The sequence below is a fragment of the Octopus bimaculoides genome, chromosome 7 (genome assembly GCF_046866305.1).
Source record: "Octopus bimaculoides isolate indiv1 chromosome 7, ASM4686630v1, whole genome shotgun sequence".
In the NCBI taxonomy this organism is placed as follows: domain Eukaryota; kingdom Metazoa; phylum Mollusca; class Cephalopoda; order Octopoda; family Octopodidae; genus Octopus; species Octopus bimaculoides.
In genome coordinates, this window is record NC_142934.1 from 22,859,430 (window position 1) to 22,882,520 (window position 23,091).

The 23,091-nt window shown below is 36.1% G+C and overlaps 1 protein-coding gene across 4 annotated transcripts in view; it reads right to left on the reverse strand.

Annotated features, from left to right (window-relative positions):
- The window catches only part of LOC106870463 (uncharacterized), a 361,104-nt gene extending 338,220 nt beyond the window's left edge, over nt 1-22,884 (reverse strand). For 3 of the 4 annotated variants that reach the window (XM_089354987.1, XM_089354985.1, XM_089354986.1), the window contains exon 1: nt 22,470-22,882. The gene's annotated coding sequence lies outside the window, so the exon portion shown is untranslated. Of the gene's footprint in view, nt 1-22,469 lie in introns of all 4 variants that reach the window. The other variant, XM_089354983.1, reaches the window with a different exon arrangement.
- Nucleotides 22,885-23,091: the final 207 nt, after the last annotated feature.

The window sequence follows — 23,091 nt, forward strand, 5'->3', positions numbered from 1 at the left end:
CACACACATGTATACATATCAATAATCATTGTTTACTTTGGCCGCTAAGTATCGCGAAACTTCGAAGTAAACAGTTGCTATTGATAATAAATATTGTTTTCATTTCACGTTAAGGATTTAGTCCTGTATTCCGGGTATGTTTAATGTAGCAAACTGCACAAGCCTATATAACGAGCAATCATGTGAGTCTGTTTGTATGTGTGTGTGTATGTGTGTGTGTGTGTGCGACACTCATATACATGTATATGTAAGTATGTATATACGTATATGTATGTATATATATATATATATATATATATATATATATATATGTATGTATGTATGTATGTAATCCATTTGAAGACTGAATTAATGTGAATATATAAATCAGTCTTGTTCAGAAAAAAGTGGTTGTGGCCTGTGCATTATTTCTGGTGCCGTTGAGATCAGCTTGGTTGAATTTGTTTTAGAAAAACTCTGCAAGTGGACAACTGCGGATAAAATATAAACGATGGGGTGAAAGAGAGAATTCCTGCATGGCATGGTTTCGGAGAAGAAAAATCTATATTGTGGGATATATATATATATATATATATATATATATATATATATATATATATATATATATATATATATATACTTTGTTACATTAAACTGAATTTTCCTTTTGTCACGCTGTTTTGTCTGAAGCAGAACAGAACAGAACATAAGATTCTTTACTTGCTCAAAGTTTTCATCATTATACACTAGAGACAGTGGTACTGTCCAATTGTACAGAAATCGACATTATCCCCTGATCGACAGTTGATGAGGGGAGATTTCTGTTTATTTCCAGCATGGCATGGTTTCGGAGAAGAAAAATCTATATTGTGGGATATATATATATATATATATACTTTGTTACACTAAACTCAATTTTCTTTTTTTCACGCTGTTTTGTCCGAAGCAGAACAGAACAGAACATAAGATTATTTTCTTGCTCAAAGTTTTCAGCATTATACACTAGAGGCAGTGATACTGTCCAATTGTACAGAAATCGGCATTATCCCTTGATCAACAGCTGATGAAGGGAGATTTCTCTTCATTTCAATTCTGTTTTGAATTTGTATTCTGAGTCTTACACGTTTTTGTTGCCCCCCCCCCCCCCCCACCGTACTTTGTTCTCACCATTTGATTGCTAACGCATACAGTATTTTGTATGACGCTCAAGAGAAATGAAAGAGTCTTTGATGTTTCGAGCCTATGCTCCTTTGCAGAAAGGAATGAGGAATGAAAACAGATGGCAAAGGGTAAAAAAAGGAGAGAAAAACGTGTCTGGACTAACGGTTGCACATGTTGAATCCATATCTGTGCATACGCGCGCGCGCGTGCATGCGTGTGTATATGCATACATACACGCTTGTAGCTGATTTATAAATAATAGCAATAATAATGGTTTCTAATTTTGATTCAAGGCCAACAGTTCTGAGGGGAAGTGGATAGCCAGTACCATTCAATACCATTGACTTTAGGACTTAATTGGTCTTTTATTTCACCGCATCGGCTACGAAAGGATGAAAGGCAAAGTCGATCATGACTTGATGTGAACTCAGAACGCCAAGCAGCGGAGCGAATGTCGCAACACACATCTTTCTGCAATTTACGTTCTGCCTACAATGCCCGCCAATTGATACGTATAGTTGTATCTAACCCCAAGTCATTCTTGAGCATAGAAACTTTTACCTCAATACGTTAAGCCATGAACATCTTGTGTTATTGTACATTTGTGCCATGCAATATCTAACTGTCCATCAGTTTTAAATCTTTAAGAGTATGGTTTAGAAGAAATTTTACAGCTATTTCTCGTAGATGAATTTAATACTTAGAGTCTCCTTCACTTTAGCCGAGGAAAATAGAGTTAGTTAGTTATTTAAGCACAGCAGGGTTTTTAAATAATAAGATAGCAAAATGGCGTATATCCAATAGAAAGCATTTGGCTTCCCACCAAAGCACTATGTCTGTAAGAGAAAGACATTTTCGATAATGAAAAAGCAAAAACAAAAACATTGCAGACAACAGAATTACAATTGAAGAATACAAGATAAGAATCAAGCAAATAACAATATAATGGAAATATTTCTCCATTTTAATCTTCGTATTTAGTGATGGTATTGTATGACAGAGGTGTATGTCTCCGTGTACGTGTGTTGAAATTCAAGAAGAGTTTGCTATTATTTCGAGCAGATCGAGCGACTAGATAGAGACTCTATGATTGATTGTTGTTATTTAACCTCAGGTCACCTCAGATTGCATAGACCGATGACCATGGCTTTTTTTTCTTTCGGGCATTGTATATTTAAAACGGTTGAGTATAATCCAAGTACCATTTGACAACTATTTCTATCGGAATGAGAGAGCACATAGAGACTACGTGTTGATTATATTGTCATGGTGGTGGCTGAGGACAAAGTGGTAATGGTGACGGCGAAAATATTAATGGTATATTGTTGTTTCGTTGGTGGTAGTAGGGAGTAGTCGTGCACAATGGTAGTTGCTATAGTTACTAACCCAGACAGAGGTGACACTAATAGTTCTGATAGCACTACTAGTATGAGATGATAGTATGTAATAATAATGGTAAGATGGTATATGATGGGGATGGTGTAGCAGTCTGATGATTTGATGGTACGTAATGATGAGGTATGATGGTATGTTGACGGTGATGTTATCATGGTATGATGGCATATGATAGCAATGGTATGATGGTATGTAATACAATGGTTACAGTGATGGTATGATGGTAGGTGACGGGAATGGTATGACGGAATTCAATGGTAATATTATGTGTTGATGGAATAATGGCATATGATGGTGGTGATATGATGGCAGGTGGCAGTGGTGTGAATGTATATGATAGTATGATGGCATATAATAATAATGGTATGATGGTATATGACGGAGATAATATGATGGTGTGATGGGGATAGTTTTGATGGTATGCAATGAAGAGTCATGGTGGAATGGTGACGGTGATGGTATCATGGTATAATGACATATGATAGCAGTGGTACGAGGGTATGTGATTAGGATGGTATGATGGTGGTATGATGGTATGTGAGGAAGTATCATGGCAAAAGTACGAAGATATGTGATGGCGATGATATGATGATGGTATATGAGGCGGTGGTATGTTGATCTGATGGTATGACAGTCTGATGCGTTGATGTTATGACGTTACGTGGCATTGGAGGGTGGTGGTATGATAGTAATTTGGCACGTGCTATGAGGGTTTGATGGTAATGCTGAAAGCGATTGTAGTCGTTGTGAGGATGACTGGGAAATAATCACTTCAATAGTAAAATATAAGTAGTAGTAGTAGTAGTAGTAGTAGTAGTAGTAGTAATTGTATGTGTGTAGTTATATATATGTGCGAATATCTCGTTTATGCATAATATATATATATATATATATATATATATATATATATATATATATATATATATATATATGTGTGTGTGTGTGTGTGTATGCATGTACATACATACACACAGATACACACAGACACAAACGCATGCACACACACACACACACACACACACACACACACACACACACACACACACACACACACACACGCGCACACATGTATATGTCATGTTTCCTACAAGTCTATCAGGTTTGGGAAGATATATAAAGCACATTCACATTCTCTCATACATACTCACAGATGCGCACATGTATGTATGTATGTATGTATGTATGTATGTATGTATGTATGCATGTATCTATCTATCTATCTATCTATCTATCTATCTATCTATCTATCTATCTATCTATCTATCTATATATATATATATATATACATACACGCTCATAGAGGGTGACGAGCTGATAGCATTGGCGCGCCAGGCAAAATGCTAAGTGGTATTTCTTCTGTCTGAGTTCAAATTTCGCTAGAGCGGACTTTGCTTTCCATCCTCTCTGGGTCCCTAAAATAAGTGGCAGTCAAGTACTGAGGTCGATGTAATCGATTTACCCTCCCCTCTAAAACTGTAAACTTTGTGTCACCATTTGGAACCATGACACACACGTATATTACACATACACGCAGTATTAAGCAGGGCTTCCCACATACGCAGAAGTCAGTGGGAACTATTAGACACTACACCAACACACACACATTAGAAATATTCATGTAGTTAAGTACGAGAGACGAAACACAATAAAAAACAAAAAGACAAAAAGCCAAAAAACAAACAAAAAGACACCTAATGAACGAGCATTCTATGAAAGGACAAGACACGACAACTATTTGCCAAAAATAAAAGTGGGCGGGTCGAAGTCAATGGAATCACAACTATAAAACAACAACAGTATAATATACATACACACACACACACACATACGTGTGCAGATATATATATATATATATATATATATATATATATATATATATATATATATATATACTTATATAGCGATATATATATATATATATATATATATATATATATATATATATATATATATATATATATATATATACATGTATATATATATATATATACATATATATATATATATATATATATATATATATATATATATACACACACACATACACACACACACACACACACACATATATATATATATATATGTGAGTGTGCGTATGTATAGATATGTATATAACTATTTGTTTAGATATAAGTATTATATATACATATTATACACACACACACACACACACACACACACACACACACACACACACGCACGTACACACACACATATTTTAGCCTACCCACAAGATCAATTCTTTCCCCTTCCACAATCCCCAACCTCAGTCGAAAAGTGATCAATATTTGGGTCTCTGTTGCAGAGTACAGACCGTTCCATGTTTATCGATTGAATAAGAGAGAATGGTCACAGAAGTCAGTAGTCTTGAAATAAGTTCAACTATTTAATTCCTCCGAACGAATTCCGTTCCACAGAAATTTAGATCACGTTAATTTATTCCTAGTTATTCTTGACGTTTTATGTTTTTAATATGCATTTTTTGCAACCAATTTTCCATCAATTTTGATTACATTGAATTTTTCCTTTCATTGCTTTTTTTTTCTGTGTCTTAGGCTGCACGTACGCACTTACGCATACATAAGCACACGCACATATACACACACGTGTTTGTATGTATGTATGCGGTGTATGTATGTATACTATCCCCGTCATATACCACCAGACTATTATTATTACATGCCATCATACCATCATTCACATTCACACCACCGCCGCCTGCCATCATATCATCACCATCATGTGCCATTATTCTCTCAACACATACTATTACCATGGCAAACCATCATACCATTACCGTCACTTACCATCATACCATCACCGTAACCATTGTATTACATACCATCATACCATTGCTATGTATGTATGTATGTATGTATGTATGTATGTATGTATGTATGCATGCATATGTATCGCTTGACAACCGATGGCTTACAAAGAATAAGTTCTGGGGTCGATTTGTTCGACTACAGACGGTGCTCCAGTATGGCCGCGGTCAAATGACTGAAACAAATAAAAGAAGCCATCGTCTCTAGCTAGCTATGTGACACACGAAACCTGTGTCACGGCAGCTTTCGTCCTAATTTTGGGACTGCCATGTTGGCTTGGCGATAACTATTAATTTCCAGTACCGCTGCCGTAGTCTCCTTTAGAGAGACTTAGAAATATTAATAACTCTATTTCTGAAAACCAGTGGATAGATTCCACTGAAATTAGATAAATAACCTTCGAACAGACAGTCAGTAGCGCCGCCTGGCTGGAGCTTGGCTGCTCTGCATTGACAAGGGGCAACACCCTGAAACTAGTCTAGTCTGCAGATGCCAAACCAGCAAGGGGAAGCTGCTGACCTCCCCTGTTCGAAGGTTATAAAGGACACAGGTTTCGTGTGTCACATAGCTAGCTAGAGGCGATGGCTTCTTGGAGCTAATTCACGGCAGCTTTCGTCCTAATTTTGGGACTGCCATGTTGGCTTGGCGATAACTATTAATATATATATATATATATATATATATATATATAAATATATATATATATATATATATATATATATATATATATATGTTATATGTACCTCAGTATGTGTAATGTGTGTTATATGAAACTACGTACTGTGTCTGTGCGTATGTTATATATATATATATATATATATATATATATATATATATATACACACATTTACGTACGCTTACAGATATATCAACATGCATACACGCACGCGCGCACACACACTCTCTCTCCTCTTTCTCTCTCATATACACAAACACACAAATATATACACACATTAATCTATACACACACATACACAGACCTACGTGCTTATATAATTCAAGGACTTCTCTTGGTTTTAAATGTGATGAATCTCAAGCTCAGTTCCATGTTTGCTGTTGCTATGGTACTTTGGCAGCTGGTGGCGGTGCTGGGTGGATACCCATGCCGACGGGTTGTTTGGCCAGTGATCCGATTACTGAAATAAACATTCTGGGTACGTGGTTATTTAGACACTGCACTAACTACCAGTGTGTATGTATGTGTGTGTGTATGTGTGTATGTGTGTGTGTGTGTGTGTGTGTGTGTGTGTGTGTGTGTGTGTGTGTGTGTGTGTGTGTGTATGCACTGGATGCAGTACGACCAAATTGTTAAAAAAGAAATTTGCTTCGCAATGACGAGCACTCGGATTCGATCTCACAGCGTTGTATCTTCGGCATCGTTTTACGACCATCAAACCCTCCCGCCATCAACCCATCCTGTATGAATTAAATTCGGTTGGCGGAAGCTGTGTGGAAGGAAGACTGTTGGATTGTTTTTCATGCTGATTCTACATGGAGTATTACTTACATTAATACAGGCATGTCTGTGAAATATCGGTCGCATACACATGATCAAACAACTGCATAAGCATATGCATCGTTAAAACCGACAGAGATCCATCATTAACTAATATAATAAGGAACAACCGATGCCGAACATAAGACGTACAGTGCATAATTCACTTGTTGTAACTAACGATTGTACGACGCTACATAAAACCAACTCAAAAACAAGTTACATAAACTTAATATCTTTATTACAATATCCTCATATTTCACATGTAATTTGTGTATATATTCGCAAACAATGGGAGAAACAAATGGAAAACAGGACAATTAACATAAAGAACGACCTTTCGTCAGTTGTCGGCTGTCCATCTACTCCACACACGTATGCATGTATATATATATTATTTATATTATTATTTGATTGAACCCCACGCATCCATTTCCAAGTATATATATATACATACACACACACAGGGAAAACACCATCGTAATGTGCCTTGGCGTGCCCCACCTTTCTCACTGGGCGTGAAAATCTGCGTGGGAAAGGCCTTTATTAGATTAGTATTTAATCATTTGACACAGGACCATAGCTACAGGATCATATTTAATAAGCATAATGTCAGGATCCTTTTCAGTTGTGCACTGATACCTCAACGCTCCAAGCACTGTCATGATGTACAGTTTAAAGTGAGTCCCCGGTGAATGGTCAATGGTCAATGCAACACACAGGCACAAGCAGGAGTGGTGACTTCCAACAACAAAAACACACGCTATACACACACATAACACACACATATGCACACACACACACGCACACACACATGGACACACACAAGCACACATACACACACATGCACACAAACACACATAAACATAGAAATATGTTGAATCAACATAGGCTCACTTTAAGGTCAGGCTCAATAATCACAGATACTCTTTTAGAGACTGGGAAAGGTACAACGTTGCAACGTTAGCCAGTTACACGTGAGAATTAAAAGAGGATGGAACACCTTAGAAAGTCATCTGGAAATTGTTGGACTAGCCTGGACCATATCTGAAAGCAAGAACTTGTTGTAAGCTTTTATTTGGCAGATCATTCTAAAAACGTCACATGATCCAGGTGCTTTTTTGAACTAAAAAAGCGAAATATTTGGATGCCCCACTCATGAATGGAAATACGTTTCGGCTACGTGATCTTCTTAGGGAACAACAAACATGTACTCACACAAAAGTGACACTCTTCAACCGTAGCAAACATCGATCCATAGGAAACAAGTCTACACACCAGAAAAGTTATAGCTTATAGCTACATTTTGTTCCAGTTCTTTTTTACTAACACCGCCCCAACCATTATCATATATATATATATATATATATATATATATATATATATATATATATATATATATATATATATATATATATATATATATATATATATATATATATATATATTTCCAGCTTTAAAAAGGCTATGAGCTTCCGGCCAGCATGTCTCAAGAGTTGTCAATATTGCTAAGTGCATTAGTCGGCGCGAAGTAGTCGGCAACATTCTGACCAGTTATATTTTATAACCAGTAATATATGGCTCGACATGTATGTATATTCAATATGTAAGTATGTATGTATGTATGTATGTATGTATGTATGTATGTATGTATGTACATATATATGTGGGGATGTGTTTGTGTGTGTGTGTGTGTATGTATATATGTATTTATATATATGCAAAAAATCTATATTTGTGTGTGTATATGTATGTATGAACATGTATATGCATAGATGTATGCAAGTATGTAAGTATGTATATATGTGTGTGCGTGTGTGAGTGTGTACGTATGGATATAAATAGATAGATAGATAGATAGATAGATAGATAGATAGATAGATAGATAGATAGATATAGATATATGCCTACATAATGATATATTCTGATTATTTCGCTTAGTATGTATAATTCCAGTGGATTGTTTTTGTTTTTCTTTTCAGAATATTCGGTCAAATGTATTAAATCTGAAAACATTTCAATTTTTATGTTAACAGGAAACGGCGAAGGAAATACTGGGATTCAAATTAGCTCTCCTTTCGTTGCACTTTTTGTGTGTGTGAGGGGAATTAGTGCAAAAGAGTGCGTTTTTATGGTGTATGTGTGTATGTGTGTGTGTGTGTGTGTGTGTGGTGTGTCTATGTATGTGTGCTTGTGAGCGTGCGAGTGTGAGTTTGTTTGCATGAGCATGTGTGTATTGTATATACAGTTGCTCGAGTGGACAGACAAACGCACACGCACACACACATACACACACATGCACACACGTACACACACACACACACATATATATATATATACATATATATATACAAACATATATATATATATATATATATATATATATATATATACATATATATATATATATATGTATATATACACACAAACATATATATATATATATATATATATATATATATATATATATATATATATATATATATATATATATATATATATATAAAACAATTAGAAAATGGAGGATAATATGCTGAACCCAACTACTTGCAGACGGTGTATCCCGTTGAATTCATTAATTTAATTCATAGCAAAAGTGACAAAAAAAGAAAGAAAAAGAAAGAAAGAACCAAAGCACAGGTGTCTATGGCAGACTATGTTATTTTGCCAACCTGGTTTGCATATAGAAGTATAAAGTACATAAGGAATTAGAGGATGAACAGAAGTTTAATCTTACAGCTGTTTCGGCCAAGTTTAGCAAGCCCCATTCTATCCGAATATTCCTTTCCGGAGTGATTATCGGATGACATTTTGAAATGGGGTTACATGCCCGAACCGCTAGGTCTCTTCAGAGATTCACAAAGGGTTTCATACAAATGTAGAGCAAGAGGTAAAAACAGAGGTGTGGTAGAGACCAGAAGAAAAACAACAGCAAAGATAAGATAGAAATAAAAATAAAAAATAGAATTAAAATCAAAATCAAAATAAAAATAAAAATTTTTGATTTTGATTTTAATTTTATTTTTTATTTTTATTTCTATCTTATTTTTGCTGTTGTTTTTCTTCTGGTCTCTACCACACCTCTGTTTTTACCTCTTGCTCTACATTTGTATGAAACCCTTTGTGAATCTCTGAAGAGGCCTAGCGGTTCGGGCATGTAACCCCATTTCAAAATGTCATCCGATAATCACTCCGGAAAGGAATATTCGGATAGAATGGGGCTTGCTAAAACTAGGCCGAAGCAGCTGTAAGATTAAACTTCTGTTCATCCTCTAATTCCTTATGTACTTTGTACTTCTATATGCAAACCAGGTTGGCAAAATAACATAGTCTGCCATAGACACCTGTGCTTTGGTTCTTTCTTTCTTTTTCTTTCTTTTTTTGTCACTTTTGCTATGAATTAAATTAATGAATTCAACGGGATACACCGTCTGCAAGTAGTTGGGTTCAGCATATTATCCTCCATTTTCTAATTGTTATACAAATTTGGGGTAAAACCTCCACTTTTACCCGCTCCCATTGATTGCACTTAGTATAGCACTAGTGTAGCAACAATTGGGTACCCTCCCAACAGTATACTGGATAGATACTATCCCTTAGTGGGTTGAACCCCCAACCCCTAACTCTCTCACGTTATATATATATATATATATATATATATATATATACAAACATACATCCCTTAAGTTCTGTCCGATTTTACCTTTTTTAAATTGAATATATACCTTCATCAGTTGTCCCTGTTTCATCTTCTCCACGTTTCGAAGGTAAGGACAATACACGACCTCGTTGAAACAGTCGTCATAATTCGTCTTTAGTCAAAAGACACCTGTTGTTATGTCCTGTTATTGGCATTTGCATTTGTGTAACATTTCTCCGTTTTTTTTTCGTCCCTGTTTTCGTATACATTCGCTGCTTTCTTCCAAGGAATTTAATGCTCATAGCTTAGTTTTTCCTTAGGGCTGGCCTGATTGGAGCAATCTCGAGTATAACCAGCCGAAATTGCAAAGATAATCTGCAACTCGACTGAAGAATGAAAACTTCGAATGACCCGTCCGTGTTTTTTCTTGTCCCTCTTTTGTATGATCTGTCTGGATGTCTTGTTGCCCGTTTTTTTGTATCATCTAGCTATCTGGATGTTTTGCGTTCTTGTCCCATTTTTTGTATTCATTTATATATATATATATATATATATATATATATATACGACGAGCTTTCAGTTTCCGTCTACCAAATCCACTCACAAGGCTTTGGTCGACCCGAGGCTACAGTAGGAGACATTTACCCCAAGGAGACTGAACCCGGAACCATATGGTTGATAAGCAAGCTTCTTACCACACAGTCACTCCTGCGCCTATGCAGTAATTAAGAGAAAAAAAAAACAGCATGGTTTCTTTCCCTAATATTATACACAATTCAAACAATACAAGTGAAAGTGTAAAAAAAAAAAAAAAAGCAAGTAGGGATTTTGAAAGAAGAACCTACAAAACCAATGTATAAGCATCGAATGGATATGGGAGTCCACCAGAACAAAATAATAATCAAATAAAGTGTCGAGAACTACTGCTCTAAAGCATAAGCATATTGGGTTCCAATGATTTGTTATTAGTATCGCCATGTTGGAGCGAAATCTGAGAGTTAATAAAATATTTAATCCATAATCGTTAGTTCCTGAAAAGCAATGGAGCGAACCAAAAAAATGTTTTGTCAAGCTAGCGATCATAGATAACATACATATATACATAAATACACATATACGTGTGTGTGTGTGTATATTATATACATGTATATGTAGGTGCATATGTGTGTGTATATATATATTATGTGTGTGTATGTGCGTGTGTGTGTGTGTGTGTGTGTGTGTGTGTGTGTGTGTGCGTGTGTGTGTATGTATATATACATGCATGTCACTGTCTTCATGGATGAGTGACTGAGAAAATAGTTAAAATTATAGGAAACATTAAATTATAGAATAGGGAACGCATAATAGTAAAAGGGCGACATTAAAAAAAGGGGGGGGACGGTAGACCTGGGAACGGAGGTGTGTGGCGTGGACGGGATCGTAATCTAGAGACGGAAACAGAGGAAACAACAGTACTTTCATCATAATGTCGAGCTTGAGCGATGGGGGTGGGCATTATATATATATATATATATATATATATATATATATATATATATATATATATATACACACACACAGAGGGTGTGTAACATATTTGAAAACAGATTTATGTCTATAAAAAAAAAAGATGTATAACAGATAATAACTTTATTTATCAAAAAATGTTATGAGGATAAAAATAAACATTCTTTTCTATAGTGTTATTCAATAAAGCTACCTTCAGCTTCAACAACTGCTTCTATATGAAATCTAAATCATCTGCATACTCGAATCAAGTGGTCCTAGTTCATTTTGAACATTACTCTGACTATGGCAGCTTTCAAAGAAACTTTGGTGATATGGGCGTGTCCATTGACCTCTCTCTCAACAACGCTTCACCACTTTAAAAATCCAATGGATTGAGATCTGGAGAATAAGGAAGCCAAATGTTAGGAGCTATGTAATCATGAAAATTTTCAGCCATCCATCTCTGTGTTACTAGAGCTGTGTGTGATAGTGCAGAATCTTACTAAAACACATATGGCCTTCTATTGCATACACTATCTATCCTTAACAATTATTTCCAGGACCTCAATGTAGGTGGCAGAGTTAAGGCCTTGTAGAAAGTAAGGAGAGCCATTTCTCCACAGCCTGAAAAAACGATATATATATATATATACAGAGGTGAGCACCGTACATCAAAAAGTTAACTTCATTAATCGTTAATCTGTTAACCAAAAAGTTAACTTCGTTGATCGTTAATCCGTTAACGTAAACTTTTATTGAAGAAAGGCATAACTGCAGTTTATTAATCCACCGATTTTGTTGCCTCATAACTTCCCCCCCCCCCCCAAAAAAAAAGATACTTTTTGGATACTTCACGCCGAAATATTTACCAACTCTTTACCTTCCATTAATTTTTCCACTTTATGGAAGTCAATATTTTCCCTGTTGACATCTCCCTCAGCAAGGTCACGGATCAAGTGAAAACACATCAATCACTGTTCCCTCTTGACAGGACAAAGAAATTTCCCGCTGTCTTTGCAAGCAACAAGTGGGTGGATTTGGTTTCAAATTCAGGCAGGGCCAAATGAATTCCTACAAGTTATTTATAATACTAAGTAGCGTTATATCGGGCTTGAAAAAAATGACGTGTACAATATTAAATACGCTAAGACAATCAGAAAACAATAGAAACTTTTAAACGTTTACCGGTTTTTATGAAATTTTAGGATTAGCGGACTTGAGTTAACGGAAGCTAAATGCAACGAAAGTTAATTAGTCCGATAACGATTTTCAAAGTTCACTTAAAAGTTAAAATCGTTAACGAAACTGTTAACTTCATTAATTAACGATCAACAGATTAACAGACTTACGCCCAACTCTCTCTCTCTCTCTCTCTCTCTCTCTCTCTCTCTCTCTCTCTCTCTCTCTCTCTCTCTCTCTCTCTATATATATATATATATATATATATATATATATATATATTTATATAACAAATAATAAATGAGTATATGCATATATACGTACAGGTATGTGCATACCTACGTCTACCTGTATATATCGGTGCATATCTGGGTACAGGACATTGCAAACAAAACGTAGACAAAAAAAATAATAATAACCAGAGTACAGAACACACACAGGCCACATAGAGAACATTTTCCTTCATCAGCTACCCCTATTCTAACAAATGCGTTTCGAAGAATATCTGTGTGTGTTGTGTGTGTGTGTGTATATATAAGGATATTATTATTGATAATATGTGATAATATATTTATATACTTTTTAATCTTTTATTTGTTTCAGTTATTAGACTGTGGCCATGCTGGGGCACTGCCTTGAAGTCGAATGAATTGACTCCAGTACATTGTTTTCATGCCTAGTTCATATTCTATCGTTTTTTTTTTTGTTTTTTTTTCCGAACTGCTATGCTACAGGAACATTTAATCACTCAATGCTTGCATTGAGCGATTAAACGGAGTTGCCTGAAACGGCCGTAAAGCACTAATACCTGGACATCATATTGATCGATTAAATGGAGTCGCCTAAAACGGCGGTAATGCTCTAATACCTGAACATTCTTGTTACTTATTTGCGTTTTTATTTACCTTACTTCGAGCTGTTCGAATAATACCGGACTGACTTGGCGCCTCAACATAGTACCTAATTCAACTGAATCTTAATTATTTCTTTATATAACAATAATAATCATAATAATAATAATAATAATAATAATAATAATAATAATAATAATAATAATAATAATAATAATGATATATTAAATACATTATAAAGTAAGTGGCACGTTAGCAGTTAAAACCTAAAGGCAAATCAATAAACAAGAGTATATATATTTATATTACTCTTTACTCTTTAATCTTTTACTTGTTTCAGTCATTTGACTACGGCCATGCTGGAGCACCGCCTTAAGTCGAGCAAATCGACCCCAGGACTTATTCTTTGGAAGCCTAGTACTTATTCTATCGGTCTGTTTTTGCCGAACCGCTAAGTTACGGGGACGTAAACACACCAGCATATATATATATATATATATATATATATATATATATATATATATACACACACACACACACAAACGTAGACAAGATGGTCACAAATAGGAACTATTTGGATCACAGATTTCTGAGGATAACTAAACGCCGCCGACACACCACCGCCACAACTACTTCCACGACCATCCTAACCATCACCACCACCACCACTAGCACCACAACAAATGCCGCCGCCGACGACGCCATCTGCAACAACCACACAGAGCCAACAATCAGTTCTTACAAGCACACAGATCTGATAGTTTATTAACTTCCCACTGCCACAGAGAAAATTGTAGCTATTCTATCAACTTCCCTCGCCTTACCAACAAGTGTCAGTAATTCAGGCAGTCAGTTCTGAGGAACTTTACAAAGAAACTCGTCACACGCGCGTGCGCACGTGCACGTACACACACACACACACACACACACACACACACACACACACACACACACACACACACACACACACACACACACACACACAACCACACAGTGTGTGTGTCTATCTATCTATCTATCTATCTATCTATCTATCTATCTATCTATCTATCTATCTATCTATATATATATATATATATATATATATACGCGCACACACACACACACATATATAAATCAACTTTTGATATCTTTCCAATGTAGAAATGTGTTAAACATGCCGTATAGTGGAGCAACTATCTGTGTGCCTGTCTGTCTGTCCTTCCTTATTTCTCCTGTACACACTCAAAGACATACAAATACTTGCTATATATATATATAGATATATATATATATACACATACATATACATATGCGCATACATATATGTAGAAACACAGATGCGTGTGCGCGCACGTACACACACACATACATATACTTCGGATCAGCAGCCTTGGGATAATGTTTATCCCAGTAATAGCTGTCTGTCAGCGGAAACATATCACACTATCACATACAAATAAAGTAACTAAAAGAAGAAAAAAAACACTCAACCGCCTCAAAGATAACAAAAATCAAAATAAAAAAAAATTATAAGAGCAACAAACAAGATTACCAGTACTCTTGTGCTTGTTTTCATAAAATTTGTATGCTTATTCGCGATATATATATATATATACATATATATATATATATATATATATATATATATATATATATATATATATATATATATATATATATATATATATATATATTTCAATACGGTGCAAATAATTCACGAGAAAATAATTTATGTAGATATGATTGACTCTATTATTATCTAGTGTAACAATTTAAAAATGATAATAACAGAATCAATAATATAAGCGATTGCAGACACCGCCCCCAAGAAACATTAAATAGCTGAAGGATTAAAATTAATCAAAGGACATACTAAGTATGTCTACCTGCTGGAAATAACAATCAAAACTCTTATTTAGATCGCCAAAATGCACTGATAATAATTACAGAAATCAACCGTCCGAAGACAAACGGGCTAAGAGAATCTCTCAGCTTACATTTAATTTATATTTTTATTTTATTTTCTCCTTTATCTGTTTCAGTCATTTGACTGCTGCCATGCTGGAGCACCGCCTTTAGTCAAGCAAATCGACCCCAGGACTTATTCTTTGTAAGCCTAGTACTTATTCTATCATTCCCTTAAAGCCGAATCGCTAAGTCACGGGGACGTAAACACACCAGCATTGGTTGTCAAGCGATGTAGGGATACAAACACAGACACATACATATATATATATATATATATATATATATATATACGACGGACCTTTTTCAGTTTCCGTCTACCATTTGTGACATTTTACATAGTTCAACATACAGAAGTTAATGTGCGAAAAACAAAGCAGGAATTTTGAAAGAGGTTTCTATAAAACTGGTTTCTAAACATCGAATGGCTTTGCGGGTCCACCAGAATAAAGTAATAATCAAAGGGGACCATAGATAAAAAATGTACCCCTGGTTTGAACCCTTCAAGGTGGTACCCCACCGTAGCCGCAGTACCAAGTCGGAAATTAAACGATGAAAGATAACTAAAGAATATTTGAAGTCACAAACTGATTGTACAGCGCGTCTTACCATGATAGAATCCCTTTTAGACGTAATAACTAGGGATTAAAACAAACATATCGTAAATAACAAGTAAAAGGTGTCCCAGCATTATGAAACTAACTGTGCATGAATTGTAACATAACTACGACGCAGTTTATATAATCACTAGCTGACCCCCTTGACGGCTCATTGTAGTATTTATGTATAAATATGGATGGTAAAACAAATTAATACCCTTGTCAATGTTATCTAGTGGTTGTCTTTTAAGATGTGATATCGATCATCGCTTGTTACTGGAAGAACGCTGGTTCACACATACAAACGCTCACATACTTCTCTTGTATACACACAAATATACACACACATATACTCACACAGAGTTGAAACGCTGTTTGATTTTTCTTTTCAGCGTTGAATGTTCACCATCCCACTTTCATTGCACACACACACACACACACACACACACACACACACACACACACACACACACACGCACACACACACACACACACACACACACACACACACATACCTTCCACTTACGTACACACACATACACTCACACAGTTTGCCGTCGCTCCTTCCTTTTTAATTCATATATCACCCTTTCCTTTCTCATTCAAGTGTTGTGACGGAGAAAAGCACAAAAGTATTATTATAGTAGATATTACAGTTACGTTTGAAAGGAATAATGTTTTATTTAACACCTAGGGGGTCAGCAGTCATATGTGGGGGAACTTTGGAAGCGCTCCAACCAAGCAACCAACGAATATTTATATCGCTTATTTTTATACAAAGCTTTTAAATAAAGCAAGGAACCAGCTAAATTAATAATACTTTGAAGATTTCTTGTAACCGCTTTGTAACATTTTTTTCCTGTTTCTTTCCTTTTTTTTCTCCGTGGCTCTTGTGATATTTTCCTTACGACATTTTGATGGATTTTTAGAATGTCGCTCCTTGAAAACCTGTATCTCAGAGAGATGAAAAGATACGGGTGTATGAGCGGGGTACATATGTAAAAAATGGAAATTTGGTCGGGGATAGGACTCAGAATCGCAATTCCCGTTGTATGAAATGCAGGAAGAGAAAAAAAAAATGTTAAAGAAATGAAGGACAAAAATCTAGGTGTAGGACTTCGGAGGATAGCTATTCCAATATTCCGCCGACTTTTACTTATGATGTCTTTCTCACAATTTCTTTCCAATTAGTTTTTCCTATGACGTTCTTTAATTACTTTCGTAGCACAAAATGAACATATATCTACACCTGTCTACCTGTTTGTCTGTCTGTCTATCTGACAACAGTAACAATGACAACTGCAACAACAACAACAACAACAACAACAACAACAATGGTTTCAAATTTTGGCACAAGACCAGCAATTTCTGGGAGGGGGCTAAGTCGATTATATCGATTCCAATGCTTCAACTGGTACTTATTTTATCGACCCCGTAAGGAGAAAAAGGCGATGTCGACTCCCCGCCCCCGTGGCGTTTGAACTAAGGATTTTGTTTGGCGTGCTAACTATTCTGCAAGGAAAATGAGATAAATGTTTACACAGCAAACAAAATAAGTGAACACAGCTATGATACAGTCCTGATACAGATCCTTCAACTAGGACCAATCAAGGAAGTCCACCGATCTAGGATCGCCTTGAACAGCAAGGGCATGAGCCCTCGCCGATCTGTTGTTCACTAATCTACAGGCGCATACTTAGAGTAAGTCCATTCACACCAACTATTTTAGCCACATTCACCTGGGAGAGGACACTTCTTTCTCCGTCCACACTTTTCTTTCCAAGTAGATCTTTAAAAAGTTGATGAAGTCTTGACCGCAGAGGAAGGTGTCTACCCTCAATCATTTCAACCTCCCCCACCACACATCCCCTTTTACCGTAGCAACTAGAGAGCGGAACACCGCCCGTCCTGCCTTGCTGAAGGTGGGTTGTACAGAAATCTTGACGATGGAGTCAGACGACAGTAGGATGTGACGACAGGTGTTCGACATAGTTCGCTCAAGTCAACAATAATAGCATACTGTATGGGTGCATGCAGCGTGGTACCGTCGCTCTGCTCGCACCAATAACAGTCCCACCTGGCGGTACTGCCATGTCTGTGGAGTTTATCTCGAACCTGTAGTTCTCCTCGGTAGCATTGCTTGGCCAGCGGTCTCTGAAAGTAATCTATAGTAGTTGCCGGCCAGAATACTCTCCGAAACGCTTAGCGGTATTTCGTCCATCGTCACCCTCTGAGTTCAAATTCTGCCGAGGTCGATGTTACCTTTCATTTTTTTTTTCGGGGTCGATAAAATAAGTACCAGTTGAATACTAGGATCGATACAACCGACAACACTCAACACCAAGACTGTTGACCTTGTGCCAAAATTCGAAATCAATATTAATGATTTCATTTATATGTCACAGGAGCATCAGATGAGGTGGACGCTGGGGATAGCTAGGATTTGGGGATTGGCACTTGGGTGTTGAATGTCTCTTACATTAATTAAAAATCAAGTATCAAAGCTTATTATATGCGGAGTGAGACCCTGTGGGACTTCTGACAGCAAGTTGTTGTCCGCTCTCACAGAATCTACCAGAACAAACAAGACCAAACGGTCTGAGAAGTAAAACAATAATAAAATATAATTTAACCATATTTTCGTCGCTTTGAGACCGCGACCTGTTCACTGACAAAATTCTGTGTTGCACAGAATTTTGTTAGTGAACAGGTCGCGGTCTCAAAGCGACGAAAATATTTTGACAAATTAAATTTAAATGTTGAAGTGAATCTAACGGTTTTTGTGTGTTATTTTAAATGGCTTATAAACACCTTCCGCGCTGCAATTGTTTTCGTTCCAGCACACGATCTCAGATCAGGTCACTTGCTATGCAAGTACATCTCCGCAAAATATAATGTAATATACAAGAACACACGTGCATATATATTCTTATAGTACTGGATCTATTCATTGGACAGTGGCCATGCTGGGGCACTGCCAGCATGGGTGTCGTCAGATCATATGGACACTAGCGCTTATGTCAGGGTAGTACTTTTATTCTTAATCATTGAGCTTTCGTTAAATACGGTTGGTGAAACCTGGGTTGTTTATTTACAGGACCTAATAAACAAGAGCGACGTAAGCATAAGCACACACACACACACACACACACACACACACACACACACACACACACACACACACACACACACACTCACACTCACACTCACACTCACACACACTGGCTCAGGAACAAAATTTGCTTAGGGGGTGCAAACCCAGGTCCAAAATTTTATACAAACAAGGTCTTGTTTTTTATTCTGTTATTTATTTTTGTGATTTGTTCTTTGAGAAGGAACCTAACTTCAAGCTACTTTTTACACATCACTTTTTTATTCACTGTTTTGTAAACCTGAGAAAAATAAGTAGGGCTGCAAATTTTGTTCTGCACTCCGCAAAAATTCTAGGGGGTGCACTTGCACCACCTGCACCCCCTGTTCCCGGGCCCATGCTCACACACACGCACATATGCACAAACACAGACACACGCACACAAACACATACACGTACACAAATACAAACACAAGCCTAGGCATAAATCATTCAAAGCAGACACCCAAATATGTAGAAAAACATACCCTCCGCTGCGACTTATTGATTTGTAATGAATTCATATTCAACATTTATGTAGAGTTGTTTCATCAAGTAACACTAAATATAAACGTTTGTACTGTTAACAAAGCAGGCGTTAAAACTACACACACACACACACACACACACACACACACACACACACACACACACACACATACACTCACATCATCCACACTGTCACATCACACACACTCATACAAACACACTTACACATGCACACACACACACACACACACACATACATTATACATACACTCATGCAAACATACACAAACACACAAACACACCCACTCACACACACATACACTCACACACACACTCAAAGCTACACACACACACACACACACACACACTCATATCACACATGCACACATATACACACTCACACACTCACCCCCCCCCACCATACACACACACACTCATATCACACATAGACAAACACCCACACAACACAAGCACGTGCATTATCTATCTATCTTGTCTGTCAGTGTGTATGTCTGTCTACATGTCTGTTAGTCTATCTATCTATCTATCTGTCTATGTATGTATGTATGTATCTATCTATCTATCTATCTAATCTTAATATGTGTGTGTGTGTATACAGAATGACCGACATGGGTAGATAGATAAATAGCTGGATAAATATTTAGATTGAAAGACAGACATATAACTAGATAGATAGATAAATAGATAGATTGACAGACAGACAGACAGATAGACAGAGAGATAGATAGATAGATAGATAGATAGATAGATAGATGGGTAGAAAGATAGACAGATACACATTCGTAGATGAAAAATGCTGTGACGGACATGCACACGAAGTCATGTTTCTTTTATTGTGAGTGCGCGCGCGCGTGGGTACATTCAAACACTAATAGAGATGTGTTACCCGCTTATATACATCCATACTGAGAAATGGAGTAAATATAGTGATTAATCGATTACTTATATAATTATATCCATGTGTATACGGAGATTATGCATATACATGCAAGCTTGTCACTATATACAAATACATAAATATATTCATACACACACATAGACACACACACACTCACACATACATACACATATACTTATATGTATACTTAGATAAATGCATACACTTACACACATATAGGAAAGAGACTGATTGGCAAATATATACATGCAAACATACATACATGCATACATACATATAAACATACACAAATACATACATACATACATACATACACACATATGTATTTAGAATGCATATGAATTTTTCAAATTCTAAAGAAATATTTTGTTTTGTTTGAAACCGGCCAGTTTTTCATGGGAGTAATAGAAAAGTTTACACACACACACACACACACACACACACACACACACACACACACACACACACACACACACACACACACACACACACACACACACACACACAACACACACAACACACATAAGTACTGCCCAGCGTGTCTATAACTTAAGAGGACACTGCACACACACACACACACACACACACACACACACACACACACACACACACACACACACACACATCTGTATCTATCTATCTATCTATCTATCTATCTATCTATCTATCTATCTATCTATCTATCTATCTATAGATTCATCATATAAATACATATGGGTGTGTATATGAGTAAGGTGTCTTCCACTTTGTCATTAGACAAAAAGAAAAAATTATTAAAATTACAACATTAATTGTAATCTGAAATATAAACATATAAGATTGATAAAACTAATAAATAAAACTTACTATCATTAAAGTTATTTAATAATACCATATTAATATGCAACCACAGTTTAGTTGCCACCTCTTCTGGACACCCAGTCTTCATATATATATATATATATATATATATATATATATATATATATATATATAATAACGTAAATAATATATAAATATATGCATATATCCATACATATATGTACATACCTTCATCTATATGTATACATACAAGCATATATGGGTACAGGACATCACAGACAAACGAAAACATAAAGATGACGACAGAAAACGAACTTTTTTTGAACAACGAAAAAGACAAACAGAGAAACGAGACATGCAACATAAAGAATGTTTCCCTTCTTCAGTTGTCCCTGTTCCATAAACACACTCACACATGCACACGAACACACACACATGCATACTGATAAATACCAATAGAACACATATGCATACATATACACATATACATGTATAATACAGGATTATTTATGTGTTATAAAGTTAAAGTAGAATTAGTAAAATTTAATAAGTGAAATTGACTTACCTTGTATGGTAAATAAAATAGTGATCCAGAAGTCCTTGTTTTGTTTTTTTACGTATATACACCAATAATAATAATAATAATATTAATAATAATAATAATAATAATAATAATAATAATAATAATAATAATGATAACAATATTAACAGCAACAAAATTAACAATGTTATCGGCTTCCTAACATAGACACATGTTCCAATAGAAGTGCAGAAAGGGAAAGTATAGTTGAGTGTAGTGATCCCTCAGTAGTTTACTGGTATTAATGGATGAATGGCAAGCGAACGAAGAAATGTGAGTATCACTGAGTTCGACAGCAGCTATAACCACTGGCTCCACACGTAACAACCGACACTGCGGCCTCCAACACCACCAGAAATACCAGCTTCGACCCCACCGCCACCACCGCCGCCACCACCGCCACCACCACCACCACCACCACCACCACCGCTACACCCACCACCACCACCACCACTACCAATACCACCGCGAACGAAGGAAACTCCGGAACTGCCTACTATAGTAATATTACTACTATTACTAAGCATTAGTAGTAATAGTAGTAATAGCAGTAGTTATTGTTGTTGGTGTTGTTTATTAGCAAAATGATGCTTGTTGTAATAGTAAA